Raw genomic sequence first — 14,066 nt, 5'->3', positions numbered from 1 at the left:
ACATTCCTTACACACCGACGGTTTTCTCCTTTATCAACTCTCGCTTTTGTTGTAACCCCGGAACGAAATGGAACGCGATAGATTCTGAGTTATTTTGTATCTTGTTTTCTTCACTCGGAATCAGTAAAGAACTCTACAAAGTCTTCCGATGAACACTCCATCCTAATTCATCTGCATGCACTTTGAGAAAAATATTTCTCAAACACCCCAGTCACGTGAGGTTTCGAGTCTACGAAATAATTCATGTTGATTTTAAATTAAAAAAAAAAAACTTCGCTCAACTCAGAAAAATTGCCGATTATTTATATGAATTAGCTAATAATTTCATTGAAGCTGAAAGAATTTCTTTTGAACAATTGCGTCTTTAATGTCATTTCTTTGGCAATTCATTTCGTTAAATCAAAGAATCACGTTATACGATTTTTTGTCAGTGTGTTATTTGCCTACATCGTTATGTGTTAATCTCACGTAAGTCGAATGCTATCCCCAATTAATCATAGCAATTTTTATATCCCATCAGAAAAGTACAGTAATCCGAGCCAGTGGGATTAAAATCAGTGCACAATTAAATTCGTCTGACATAAGCTCTCGATTTCGATCTGTGCAAACTCAATTTTCGTGGAGGATGAAGTAACATTCTTCCAGGGCATCATCAAGGCAGTAGAGCACAAGCTTGCATTATTCGTCACGTGAAAAAGCGAGACAATAGAAAATATATTTATTTAACATACACGAATTACAATTCCGCTTGTTTAGCGAAAAAGGGTGAGCAGAAAAAAAGACAGTTTAAAGGCTTCTGCCGGTAGAAATTTCGTTTCAGTCATTTGAAAAACTTGGCACGAAGTCACCGCAAAAGATACGCTTGAAAAACTTACTGGCAAGAATTGCCGAGGGCTATTTTTTATCAACATTTATTTCTTCCTGTCGGAAAGTTTCATTAGATCCTTTGAATATGGTCTCCGCCACGCTGCCAAGTTGTTTATTTATTTCTGCAGTCTTTCTGTTTTGTACCCAATGAAAGTCGAAGGGGTGACATGAGAGGGTTCAGGATTTAATGGTGGAAAATGAAGAATCAATCTAGCTTACACGCAGTGCCAAAATCGCGAGTGACATGGAAAATGACACCACATATTGAGACCTAGGGAAGTGAATCTGTAAAAAATATCCCGAGGATAAGTCAAGACCGAGGTAAAAATACAACAGAGTTTAAAAACTGTTTTAAAGTAAGGGCAGAGATTATCGCTGCAGGGCTTTTACCGGCGCTGCCCAAGTCTTTCTTCATAATTCAAGACTTCCTAAGTGCCCACCGTGCAGTACTAAGGGAAATCTCTGTGACAGAAAAGTTGAACGTCTGATATGAATATTTCCCTTCGCAGAAACTACGATAAATCATTTGTTAAAGATATCATTTATTTCCGTTATATTTTTTTTTTTTTTAATTCGGTACAAGTTGTATGTTTCCAATTGGATGCTGACTTGTGGGTATAATGTCTAAACGTATACCCTGCCTTCGTAAAATGCACACACATATTCTTCTAAGAAATATTTGATCGTTTGACGTTCAGACGGGTCTTGCTTTACTCTTGAATTATTTGTTTGACGGGATTCTGTCCTATTACAAGTCGATTTCCCCTGCGTCGAATCGTACTTGATACTCGATGACGAGACATCGCAAGAAATGTTGGTTGAAAATGTCGAATTTTCCTAAAGCCCAAACCCCGAGAAGTTACTTAGTTGGAAACATGAAATGCAGCTTTAAAACAATTGCTGAAAATATTTGTGTCCTCATCATACGTCAAGCAAATCTAGCCGCAAAGTAATTAGCGACGAGTCACGTTCTGCGAGTTTCGTGCACGTGTTACCCACCCAAAGTAAGGTGGTATAAGGTCGAGGTTTTACGTGGCAAGAGGATCCAGTTATACGTTAATACAGTTTTGATTTTTATCATTTTCCACGCCTCATTCGACGAGCGTCCAGTGATGAAAAAATGGACATTTGTTTTGCACTTCAAGTAAATATCCATTGCATGGAACCGTTAATGCAATAATGCGGTATATTTGAATGAATGTCTCCCCGCATGGGTTCACCTGTCCGGAGTACGCCGTTTCCACGCTATTATAAACCCCCGTTTGCAGTTCCATGTTGTCGATAATTTGAAATTTGAATGGAAGTAACGGTTCGCCAAGTATAACGCCCAACGAAGCAGGTTACACGGATCTACCGCCAGCGTCAATGGCAATTTTTGAAAGCACGCCGTGTCAATCCATCCGAAAAAAGTGCCTGACATCGTTTTACGTCCTACCTGCCTTTTTCTCACTTCGTCGTCTCCTCGAATTTCATTTGATTCTGTATCAAAAAAAAAGAGAGAAAGAGAGAGACAAAAGAAAAACGCTCTTTGACAAGGCTTTGCGAGTGGTTGCTGCAAAAGGAAATAATGGAAGGAGGGGGACGAGCGTAGCTCTCGGAACTTTGAAAGTACCTCGAATGACGGCACGCAAAAGAACACTCTATTCGTCGACGATTGAGAATAAAGAGCAATCAGAACGCTTCTTTGGAAATTGAATAATTTAGCAAAGAATGCGTCTCTTTGCCGTGCTCTTCGTCTACGTATACACTCTCAGAAGCGTGCCCGTGGTGAAAACCTTTTCACATTCTTAATCACCACCCACCTTTGAGATCTCTCTTGCTCTCCTTCTCTCCCTCTCTCTCGCTATTGAATAGCCTGGCTATCTGGTGCCATCCCACGGAGAGAAAATGATGTCTTAATTATTGCGATCTACCTAGAATCATAATCAAAGAGGGCATTATATCTTTGTGAAAAAGGCGAAAGACAAGACGACTTACAACTGGCAATTCAAGGGTGAACCAATGTCAAAGTTGACTCGAGCCGCGTTTCGAATCGTCGGTTATTTCGGCTGGTGTGACGTTTCACAACCCAAGTACCGGACTTTGTTGAGGAGAAATCCTAATCGCGAGAGGAAATGAGTCGGACGCATCGTTGCCTGTGTTCCAAGTTTACGCCAGAGGATTTGTAACAAAGTTAGTGAGGGTTAGCTGCGCGTTGATCCCATTATACCACAATCCCAAAACTACCATCTGTTGTTGCAGCATGGCAAACTTAAAGTTGATGAAACCTGTTCAGAATACGAATGAATTCCAATACGTTGGGGTGTCTGAAAAAAAAAATGGTGAAATTTGTATGGATTCAGTAAAGTAAGATATAACCGACGTTTTCGGCTACTCGATGCGAGAGAAGAGTACGAGTACCTTTATTTATTCTACCAAGTGTTGCAGGTAACGATGAATTTATTTCGCCAATTAGGCAAGGCATAAAGTGACGGTGTTCGCTACTTTGGCGAGGATTTTCATCAATTTCCTCGCAGTATCCACTTAGAGATTAACAAGTGCAATTTAAGTTTATGGCTGACGGTACAGCTGGCAGAACTTTGTAAAAAAATAAAGTTCGACATGATTCGTTGAAACTGCTATTTCAACCCTCTTTGTACTTATTGAAAAGACTTCGCGAAGGTTTATTTAACCGTGCCTACCCTCGAAGTTGTGCCAATTAACCGGCCCATCTATTGGACGCTGTGCGAATTGAATAATAGCTTTGTTTCATTTTGTCAATTATTCGTTTTGTTTCTTGAAAACTTACGAGGACGATAATTTTCATGAAAACGATGTTATTTCAGACGCTTTAAACACGCCCTTTGAGAATACGGTTCCTGTCGCGGATCCAAAAATTTCGGTCAAGAATTAAGTGAACTCTTCAAACGGCCACACCAAAACTCAAGATAACTAAAACTTGCCTCATTGCCTCTTCATATTACATACAGTTGTTGTTGTTGGCAAAATTTTCTGAATTTCTGAATCTATGTCCTGTATTCATCAGTGGTCCATTCTCTTGCAGAGATCATGAAACACGACGGAATGTGACAATAAGCAATCTCGATGTTTCAAAAGACTTTCTGACAGGCAATTTCCGCATCGCTGTCCACGCCCTGGCACCCCCCGCGGATAAGTTGTACTAACTCAATACAACTCCCATCTCGGGCTCTGTTATGGTCACAAGAGTTGTAGCCAACTTATAAGAACTTGTCATGTTCCCTGATCGAGGCCTTCGTGTAATGGGTATTGGAACCACGGGCGTTGAAAAAGAAGAAAAAAAGAAAATAGAAAACTGTTGAAAAGTTTAAATTCAACTTTTGACACAAGTTTAGAGGAGAGGCAAGGATTCTCATCACGTTCAAATTAGTTATTAAAATGAAAGGCAAAAAGACGAGAAGCAGGACGAAGCAACGGAAGGAAGGAAGGAAGGAAGGAAGGAAGGAAGGAAGCAAGAAAAAGAGGACAAACCAAGTAAGGGTGAGGAGGGAAAAGTTGAGATTAACTACGAAAATCCGAGTGTTCTTAATTCTACGGCGCCGCAGAAAAGTCGTTTTGTGTAGTCACGCTGGTGGGCAAGATAATTTTTTAATTTTTGCGAACCAAAACACGACGCCGCAGTTTCATTACTTTGCGTGCAAAAGACGAAGTCAAACTAAATATACCGATACCGTTACGCATCAAGGGAGTATAAAATATATCACCGTTCCAGATATTTTTTCAAAGTAAACCTTTTTTTTCATTCAGAACTGAAACTTAAATAGTTCCACAAGTCTTCTACGCGTCTCTCTGTGTGTACTATATTATACCCGCGATCTGCTCAACCGTAATATATTAAAGTCTTCTGCAGGTTCGTGATTGCGACATTAATGAAGCAGTGAAAACCGAGGAAGAGCTTCTAACACTCTCAGATCCGCCTATTACAAGAAATGACGTCTCCTTGGAAAGTGACTTTCAGCCGGCAGTCCGGGTTTGCATCCTCCGAGCTATTACTCTGGACTCCGTAAATCCCGGACGGGCTTGTTTCGAAGATTCATTACCATAAAGGACCTGTTCCGAATATGGCAAGTAAAATGTCTGTGAAAAAGCACCTCGCGTCCTTCGTCCAGCTAAGAGAGCCGTTTTATCATCCGGTGGTTCAAGTAGTGAAGATAAACGACTGGTTACGCGGAAGATTCTCTCGTGCATCTCGTTGCGCCATCTTCTTTCGCAAAGCTCAGTTCTCCTTCATTTTCTTATTCTTCTACCTTTTTCCCTACGTTTCGCCCTTCTTTGAAAAATCATTTAAAACAAATATCGAAATGCAAATCAAACCTCGAGTCAGGACAGCCTCTACGTTTTCAGGTCTCGTGCGTGTTCATAGTATTTCCGCTTTTCAGTGTCGTTTGGTCGCGGGAAGCTCAGAGGTGGGTCTATAACGGTTTGGTCCGCTTTCCTCTTCAATAAAGCCCACATTTGCGTGTATAGTGCATTCCCCGCATAACTTAACCCCTTTCCTTTCAACCTTCCGAGTCTCTTCTGACCCGAAGCAGCTCCGAGAAATCGTGACCGTGTTCTCGCTGCTTCCTTCTCCTTCTTCTTCCGTTTTCCTTCACCTCACGTGAATTGGCAGATATTTATCCCCCTGTCGTTTTATATCCGAGTAAAATAATATTCCAATGTTTCCATGTTTCACGCTCTGTAACAACCGGTGCAGAAGGGAAAAAAATGAAAAGAATAAAAATAGAATAAAAGAGAAAATAGTACGAATTATTCATTATACTTCGCTCATAAATAATTCAACTCGATAATATAAATATATGTATCGTTGCTGGATTGTTTCTGTTTTTATTTCTCCACGTTTTTCGGAACATATTTCGCTGTCGCTGGGCGCTGCCGCGGTTTAAGACGAATAGCTTGGGCTGCAGGATGCCAGACCGAAATAGAACAGCGAAGCCTCGGCTTCGTCGAAAAAATCTCCGGAGGTTTCGCTCACGAACATCAAGAGACTGGGCCGGCTATCTTTCGTCCATCGAGCTAAAAAATACATAAATAAGCAAATGAATAAATGAATAAATGAATAACACTGTGTTCAATATCGACTTCACGCGCGGCCGCGACGATACCTATACCTATACTTTATTACACCTAAGCTTTATTTGAAGAACAGAATGAATTCCACATCAAGTTTCAGAATTTTATTCGATCTGTGTCTAACACCCGGTGACAAATATCGTCCAGCCTGAATCGAAACGCGTTTCAAGGCTAACCAACCATCGGATAGGACACCATCTCCGCATCGATATCGCAAATAACCGGAAACAAGTTTAGGTTTGCCACCAATTTGTCAGGAGATGGAAAAAATAATCCGTAATATGTAGCCACGGTGCGACGTCCGGAATTGATTTTTTCGATCTATATATGTACACGTTTTATCGATGGGATAATCGCACTCGTACCTAGATGATGATACATATAGAAATCGACGCGTATTTCACGAATCTACTTATAAGCTCAGATCTTATTGTACCTTCAATCCTGGGATAAAGTAACTTCTTTCAATCAATATTACGCTCGGGGATGAATATTCGTATATATATAGTTTTAACCAATTTTTTTCACCCAAGTCTGATATATTTCCTTTGCTTTATTAGCTTCGCAAATAAAAAAGTACGTTCAGTTATTACCTCTGATCAAAAGTTTGGATTAACGGTCGTTTAACGATCAATCAGCTTGTACAAAATCTCAGACTCGTTTACTTTTGACTTGCTTGCAGCAAATTGAGACAAAAGTTCAACCACCCGGTAGTTAAATATCATATCAAAACGTCGCGGCGTTGATTTTATCCTTGTGGAATGAGTAAACTTACGGGTGCTTGAGTATTCTTGTCCTCTTCGTCGGCAGGGAAGCACCGCGAGTTCTGGGTTGACGGATGGAATTGGGTATGCCGCAGGGTAACGTTTTAACCCGGAGGCATCTCTAGTCATCTCGTCCCTCTCTCCGGCGTTGCTTTCAAGAGCTTTCGCACCGAACCCCACCGCGATCCATCCGAGCTCCTCCTTACTTCCTTGCTTCCTCGCTTCCTCGCGACCCTCTCTCACTCTCGTCCTCCTTCGTCCGAGGACAAGCAAGAGGCTTGCTTGCCCAAAATGTGATTTGTATAACCCAGCACTCCAAGGTAGCCTCACTAAATCATACTCTCGTGAAGTTGCTCTCACGTTCTCTCCTCTCCTCTCCTTTCCTCTCCTCTGCTCCCATCCACCCTGAGCGTAACCAGAAATTTTGAAAAAGCGTGTCCTTCTACGTGAAATAAATGCCTCATAGTGCAGATGGCGGTGAAAATTATGTACCATTTTTCTTACAGCGTAATATACCGGTGGTTGCACGCTGATACGTCCGGCCGTTTGGGACTTTCGAAGGTGTGTAATATGACTGGCGAGACGTGTACGGCAGGAGTGAACCAATGACCCTAAGAGAAGATAAAGGGAAAAAGGAACCGTCGCGTCAGGGGCATTTCGTGACATATATTACGCCGGACAGGCGGCAGCATTAAGTACTCCGAAGTGTCAGCGGGGGCCGAAACTCACCCTCGTGGTATCGTTGAACGCGTCAATCTAAATCTAAAGTCCGGGGCAACCGAGTCGACGGGTGTGTGACTATGGGTGAGTATATCTGTACCGGTTGGCTACGCCATTTTACTCTGGGCCGGTAAATTCCTCTCAGATTTTAATTGCTGTCGTGTTAATCCGACAGTGTTGCTCTTCAATTACTGCTGTACGAAAGATATAGGTATACAGGTATGTATATGTGTATGGATTTATTTACACACCGGGTTAAAGTCCGAGAAGGTGGCCAGGCTGGATTTACGAATCGATTGAAATAAAGGAAGAAGGAATTAATTACGTGCCTGAAATGGCCTTAAGCATTTATCCGCGAGGCTGGGGCGAAGATTGGAACGCGAACGTCGCGAGAAAGCATTTGAGTAAACAAGAGGTTTACAATTAATTATATCTTATGATATCCTCGCGCATTAGCGAAAGGTTAGTTTTAACTGAGAGTTTAGTTAATTAGAATTAAGGTTAATTAGGGTAGGAAAGCGGCCGACCATTAATGCCAGCCTAGTCGAGATTACCCTTAGTTCGGTCCTTATTCCTTAACCACGTCCACCAATCACCCGCATCGCTGCCTGAAGTCACCTCGACACGATGCAAACTCCATCGCGTAATTTCTTAACCGATCGTACACAAGACTTGTCACAGAGTCGAAGTCTTCTAACTCGTTTGACTGACATTGCTATGTAATTTATGCACAACGAGAACATTTCCGAATCTCCCTGTAATTAGACGGTACTTGGCGCGCCAGCTGCTTCAATTCTTCCCGGCTTATAAAAGCCGAACTGAATATTATTGCCCGATCAATTTCATCCAAACGAAAATAATATCTCTTCCGAAGATTTCGTTTGCTTTGCACAACGTTGGCAGATATGGAAATCGCACAAACGTTACTTCGCAAATATTATGATTCATAAATTATCATCGTAAACTCGAGTAGTTTATACGTTATTTTTCGTTCCGGTCATTCAATAATACAACCGACAAACGTCGATTGAATTACTTCGATTCGATACCAATGTACAAATATACTTATAAAAAAAAACAACGAAACGACACCTGCAGTATAAAAATTAAGTGTAAAAACCTAATGTCAATATTTAATTTTCGTATTACACTGCCCCTTTAATGAATGCTGCGAATCTATGACCAATTCAAATTTTGTTCCAGACATTTTAGCGTGAACTGCGTAAAGCTATTGAGCAGCGTCACGAACACACGCCAAGGCGTGTTGGGGTTGTGCACATTACAGTCTCACACCTATAGACAAGAATACACCCTTGACAAGTAAAGGCAGGTACGCGCGTTATTAGGACGTGAGGCGTAGCAACCAGAGTGGCGACGTTGTGTGGGAGTAGTCGAAGTTACTCGCGTTCCAATATGGCCATTGCTGGTCGATGTTAATGCGATTAGCAAGTGTACTTAATGTCCTACAGACACGTACACAGATTTTGAGAAACACGTACGAGAGGCCATCGCGCACACAGAGCAGCTGGTGGCGTAAAGCCGTATATAGTACGGTATAAAACAGTAATCGCTTACAGTGCAGTTACGAGGCAAGTTCGATAATCGATTTAGGTACAGTTTCGGAAGTACGCCGCCGATGCCGTCCTTCGAGAGTTAGGTTTAAACCTAGTTTAATTAAACTGCGGCTTATTGGATGTACAGCTTGACGCGGGTCAAGCATTTTCAAAGAAGGAGCGCAGCTCCGGTTATAGAGATCAAAGTAGTTCGTGATACTGACCAGATAGTGCCTATCCAGTTCATCCATCGCGCATAGCTCAAAGCTCGCTATCTATCCAACCCAGAGTCCAAGGATCAAGAAAGATTGGGATGGGCATGGGCTGGGTTGCACTCGCCCACGATTTCTGGCGCGTCAGGATCACCGACGCTGGAGGATGCGAAAAAGGTATTTTTCAGAACTTCTTTCACTCTCTGTAACTGTACAGTCGATCTCTCATCAGCAACCAGATGCGTGCAGAATCACGGCGAACCTCGGAGCCAGCTACTATTTCTGTACGAAACTTAATTAAGCTAATAGGCAATTTATCAGTGAGATCCAACGTCCTTCATTTGTCTTCTCCACCCCTGTGACGCGTAACTATGACCTCGAGGAGCTACAGGCGACACCGGATGCTGAGGAGACCCTCCGAAGGAAAGTATCCAACCCTCTTCTAAACGCGGTCAAAGGTAGACTCCAGTCGTGACCCTAATAAGAATAATTTTTATCCTCAGTTTAATCCCACCGACGCTTCCTGGATTTACTTACCAGGCTCGATTCAAGGCTCACGCTCGCTTAACGAGATGCAGGAGGGTGAAGACACGGAAGAAATCGCGATGCTGCAGAGGAAAGAGGTTCGGAGCCCCGTGCCTTAGCAATTTAGACCCGTAACCAGGAGAGACTCATTAGCACTCTCATCCACACAAATACTCCCAAACCCCTGACTCGGCTCTCAATTAGACACCAGGGATTTCTTTACCGATGTCACTCGCGAATGAAAAGCACCCTTTTTCGATGCATTAACACGCCAGGCCGACTCTTAGGAAATGCCAAAAATTTACCTGCAGGCTTATCAACAGTCATTGACGCAGCCTTTTGTAGTTCTCTTCGTGAATACTGATTCAGGATCGTTATCTCTCCTCTATAGAAATCTACACTCGTACGTATTCCGGCTGCTGCAGCTGCAGCTCCTTTAAACGAATTGCTTTTCCCGTTCAGGGTGCTCGAATAAACCGCAGCGCCGTTTTATCAAGTAAATAGATACGTGGATACGGATATCAGTCAGAGCTTTGTCGCCTTGCATTTGCACTGACGTTGATCAAAGTCCGACGACGGATCGAAGCGTCTCGATTCGAGTGGAAAGCCTGCTCCGGGTTCGCTATTACCATGGAGAACGCGAACCGAGCTTTTCATGCACGTGCGACATGGACTTTTTGAGAATGCTGGCTGTGCCAACAGTTGTTTCACCGTCCAATCTCTACATCGTTATCAGTCGGTGAGATTATTAGCCAGAACAACAGGACTTAGCCACTTATCCTCTCGTGTTATGGAAATTAACGAAGCTCGACTTCGATCAGGACATTCACACATGCTTGGTTCGGAAAACTTTATCTTGCTATGAAATAACTACCGCGCAAAGTTTATTTAACACCCCGGAAAGTTTCTCCGCGCTCTTAACTGCCTTTTGTTGGCTTTACTTACTCGATGGCCAGAGCTGCCGTTAGAGTTACATAAAAAAGGTATCGCGGGTAGAATTTTCATAACCTGTAAAGGTAATAGTATTTCAATTGCAGTTATAATTATTTAACTTCGGTGTGCAGTTTTTTCGTGACAGACGAAGATTGCAGTGCTATTAACTAGACTGATATTGTTGGCCTACCTAGGTATTATTAACTGGTCTGGACTCCTGCCGGAGTAACCATGGGAGGCGCCAATGTAGAATTTAATGTAGTCCGCGAAGTTATTAATTAATTTCGGACGATACGCTTCGAGTGTAATCAAAACTCGACTCAAGTTAGCATGGGCGAAGTGGTACGGAAAGGCCAGTTATCCTTTGCCTTACCAGACCTCAAGCTGAACCCTCGGCACTATTGAGTAGGCAATATGGGTGCACGACTACTGCCAAACACGATCCTAAATTCGTTCGGAATGGAGCAAGAATTGATGAATTCATGGATCGAGTTTCCACGGAAGGTAGAAACAAGCTGAATAATTGGCGAACATTTTACAATTAGACATTTGAAATTATTTTTAAACGTTGATTCATGCGCGAGCCATACATTATTTTCCAGATACTAGACGACGCATAGCACAATTCGGAATTTGACGTTCTTGAAGCTTTTCCAATTCGTAATTTCAACCCTGCCCCGATGAAATCGTGGTGAACTCTGCGCAACACTTGACAGAACAATTAGCCATTCAATTACCTTGATTGTTAGTTGAGACGACGTGTCAGGTTCCAGAACGAAACATCCATATGTAACACACCACTGTATTCAGAAGTTTGCTACCTACTTGTAAGTCACGAGTCCTAGAATATATGCATGCAAAATGTACCGTGACAGACATCACCGAAGGATGAGAGGGCCCGATGAAACGTGACTAAAATCAATATTCAACTGTGAATATACGATTTTACTAGGTGCAGTTCAAATCTGGAATTGATCTGTAGATAGTACAACGATTTCTTCCATCACAAACCGATCCTGAGATACCTAAGAATCACAATCTAAAGTTCGAGTTTCAATAGATATACGTGTACGTAAGTCAAACTTAGTATTCTTGTCATTATGTCATCATCTTGAGATGGCTTGTAAGTAAAAAACCAACAAAAATTTTGAAGGTCATGATTTCCCTTCTATATTTCACAGTTTCAAACTTGCATGTCAACCTTATTTCTAGGGTTCCTTTCGAAAATCACGATAACATTTTCCCTGTATGTCTGGACCCATGAGATTCATCGGCACGAATTGCAAGAAGCAAAAATCATCCAGATGTCTGGAACGTGAGTGGATATCGCTGAATGCACAGGCGATCTCAGTGAAGGTGGTGATGATCTACATTTTCAAATTCTGGTATAATCTCAGCACTTTTGCGGGGTTCAAAGTTCGCCATGATGAGTTCTCAGCTGTCCTTTCTACGTGGACATAAGCCCAGAATAGCTTCAAGTGCAACCCGAGAACCAAGCAAGTGCCAGAATGTTCATTCGAAAATCAAGTAGGTACAAAACAGAAATGAACCTCAAATAACGTGCATAAAATTACCACTTCCAGGGAAATTAAAGGTGCGATATGATATTGTCGTATCTGTTCGGATTGTTTGACAAAACAATCTTCTCGCCTTTTAGATTTCCCTACAGCTCTTGAGCTGCGGCTTCTTTCCGGGGCTGAATGTACCGTTTATTCCTGCTACTTGAAGCCTCGTCTTTTCTGCGGGTCTTATAACAAGCCATGAAGCGCCTGTTACCAGCCATTTCATGTCTTGCAGCTCGAGTTAATTGATCGGGAGATGCCGGATGTTGCCGAAGGATAACGACCGTCGACGAGGGTAATGGCCGTAGTCATCGGGTGACAATTAACCCGTTCTCACGAACCACTGCCGCCCCTCTACATCCTCGATAAACAATGATGTTTTGATCCTGCGGATGTGTGCTCGGGACGGTTCGGGTCGTTGAACTTTGTGTCTAGTACTTTCATTAATACATGGATGTTGTTTCCATCTTTTTTCTCCAAACGCAGTTTGACTCTTTGAAAATCGAACCGGGGAAAACGTTAAAAAAAAATAACGTATAAGCCGAAAGTTGGTCGGTAAAAAAAGTGAAAAGAAAAAGAACTAGGAAAAGAGAAAGGGAGCTAGAGAGAGAGAGAGAGAGAGAAATAAAGGTAGACGGGTGAACTCTCGAGTTCTAGCAGAAATTGCTCCGTATTTTTGATTGCCTTCGGAGTTCCGCATAAGTTTTCCCTCGAAGAGATGAATTGCCAATATTTTCTCCTGTTCCCTGCACTTGTTTCTGGGGAAAATAGCTCCGGCTGCGCCACACGTATAATAAGGTGCCTTACACTTGGAATAACGGAATCAAACATACAAAGCATCTGCCCTCTTTGAGTCACTTCACCTGCCAGATTTATAAACTTTTTTTTCAAACTGTGTATTTTTCATTTTTTGGCTGTTCCAGCTGTTTCGTTCACTCACCTCAAGACCTGGTGTTTCAAGTCAGAAATAAGGTCGAAATCAAACCCAAGATTGAATCTTCGTATAGGGTCGGGCAACGGCTTGAGATTTTCAGTCGACAGCGCGCCTCACGTTGAGAAATTCGATTGTTAAACGTTTGCACCGTTTTTCATAGGTTTTCGCGGTATTTTGGCGCGTCAACAGCTTTCAGTTTTACGACGGCCACGTCCACGGTTCCTTTTATACCAACTTTACCTTTTTCTAGGTTAATGCTAATCCGAGATCATGGCGTGTGAAGAAAGGAGGAGTCATTTCGTGCGTTCTGCACCGCCAGCGGAGGTTCGAATAGGCAAAGCAAAAGGAGCTGCGGTGGATATCCAACGGGTGCGAAGAGGATGTCGATTCGGGTTTCTGGGGTGTGACTTATGCAGCGGACTATCGCTTGAAAGAGGCATAAGGCCTCCTTATCGATGACGCAAAGGGATTGGACATTTTCCGCGTAACTAACGCCTCATTGGCTCCGGTTATCCGCTCAATTGTGTAACCTGTCTTCGCGAGTAAAAATTTTTGGCTTTGGGTAACTTCTTCGACCCGTTTTTCACCTCTCCGCGCAGTTCCGCAAGCCGGCCAAGCGTATAATGTTATTTGCACGAGCTTGCGACTTTTTCAAATACGTCTTCAACTTTTTTTCAATCAAACGAGAAGCTCGAAGAGTTTCTTTGAGCCGGAATTGTCGGTGATTAATTATTCGCAGAGTTGTTGTCACGTACCCAACGACAGGAGCTTGGGATCTAATGGTGGATTTTGCGACAACAGGGTGAGAAAGGTCCACTACCGAGTATAAAAGCTCAACAGTTTCCTCAGATATCCAAGTTACTCTCACGAACGAGTTGATCTTTTTCCTATCGCGTTACGGAAGA

The 14,066-nt window shown here is 42.5% G+C and overlaps 1 protein-coding gene across 2 annotated transcripts in view; it reads left to right on the top strand.

Moving 5' to 3' along the window:
* Positions 1–7,234: 7,234 nt before the first annotated feature.
* The window catches only part of LOC124222404 (lachesin-like), a 59,893-nt gene continuing 53,061 nt past the window's right edge, over positions 7,235–14,066 (top strand). For both annotated transcript variants that reach the window (XM_046633322.2, XM_046633323.2), the window contains exon 1: positions 7,235–7,526. The gene's annotated coding sequence lies outside the window, so the exon portion shown is untranslated. The remainder of the gene's footprint in view (positions 7,527–14,066) is intronic.

This window comes from Neodiprion pinetum, chromosome 6 (assembly GCF_021155775.2).
Source record: "Neodiprion pinetum isolate iyNeoPine1 chromosome 6, iyNeoPine1.2, whole genome shotgun sequence".
NCBI classification, from domain to species: domain Eukaryota; kingdom Metazoa; phylum Arthropoda; class Insecta; order Hymenoptera; family Diprionidae; genus Neodiprion; species Neodiprion pinetum.
Note: the sequence above shows the minus strand (reverse complement) of the source record. Positions and strands in the feature narration are given on the sequence as shown.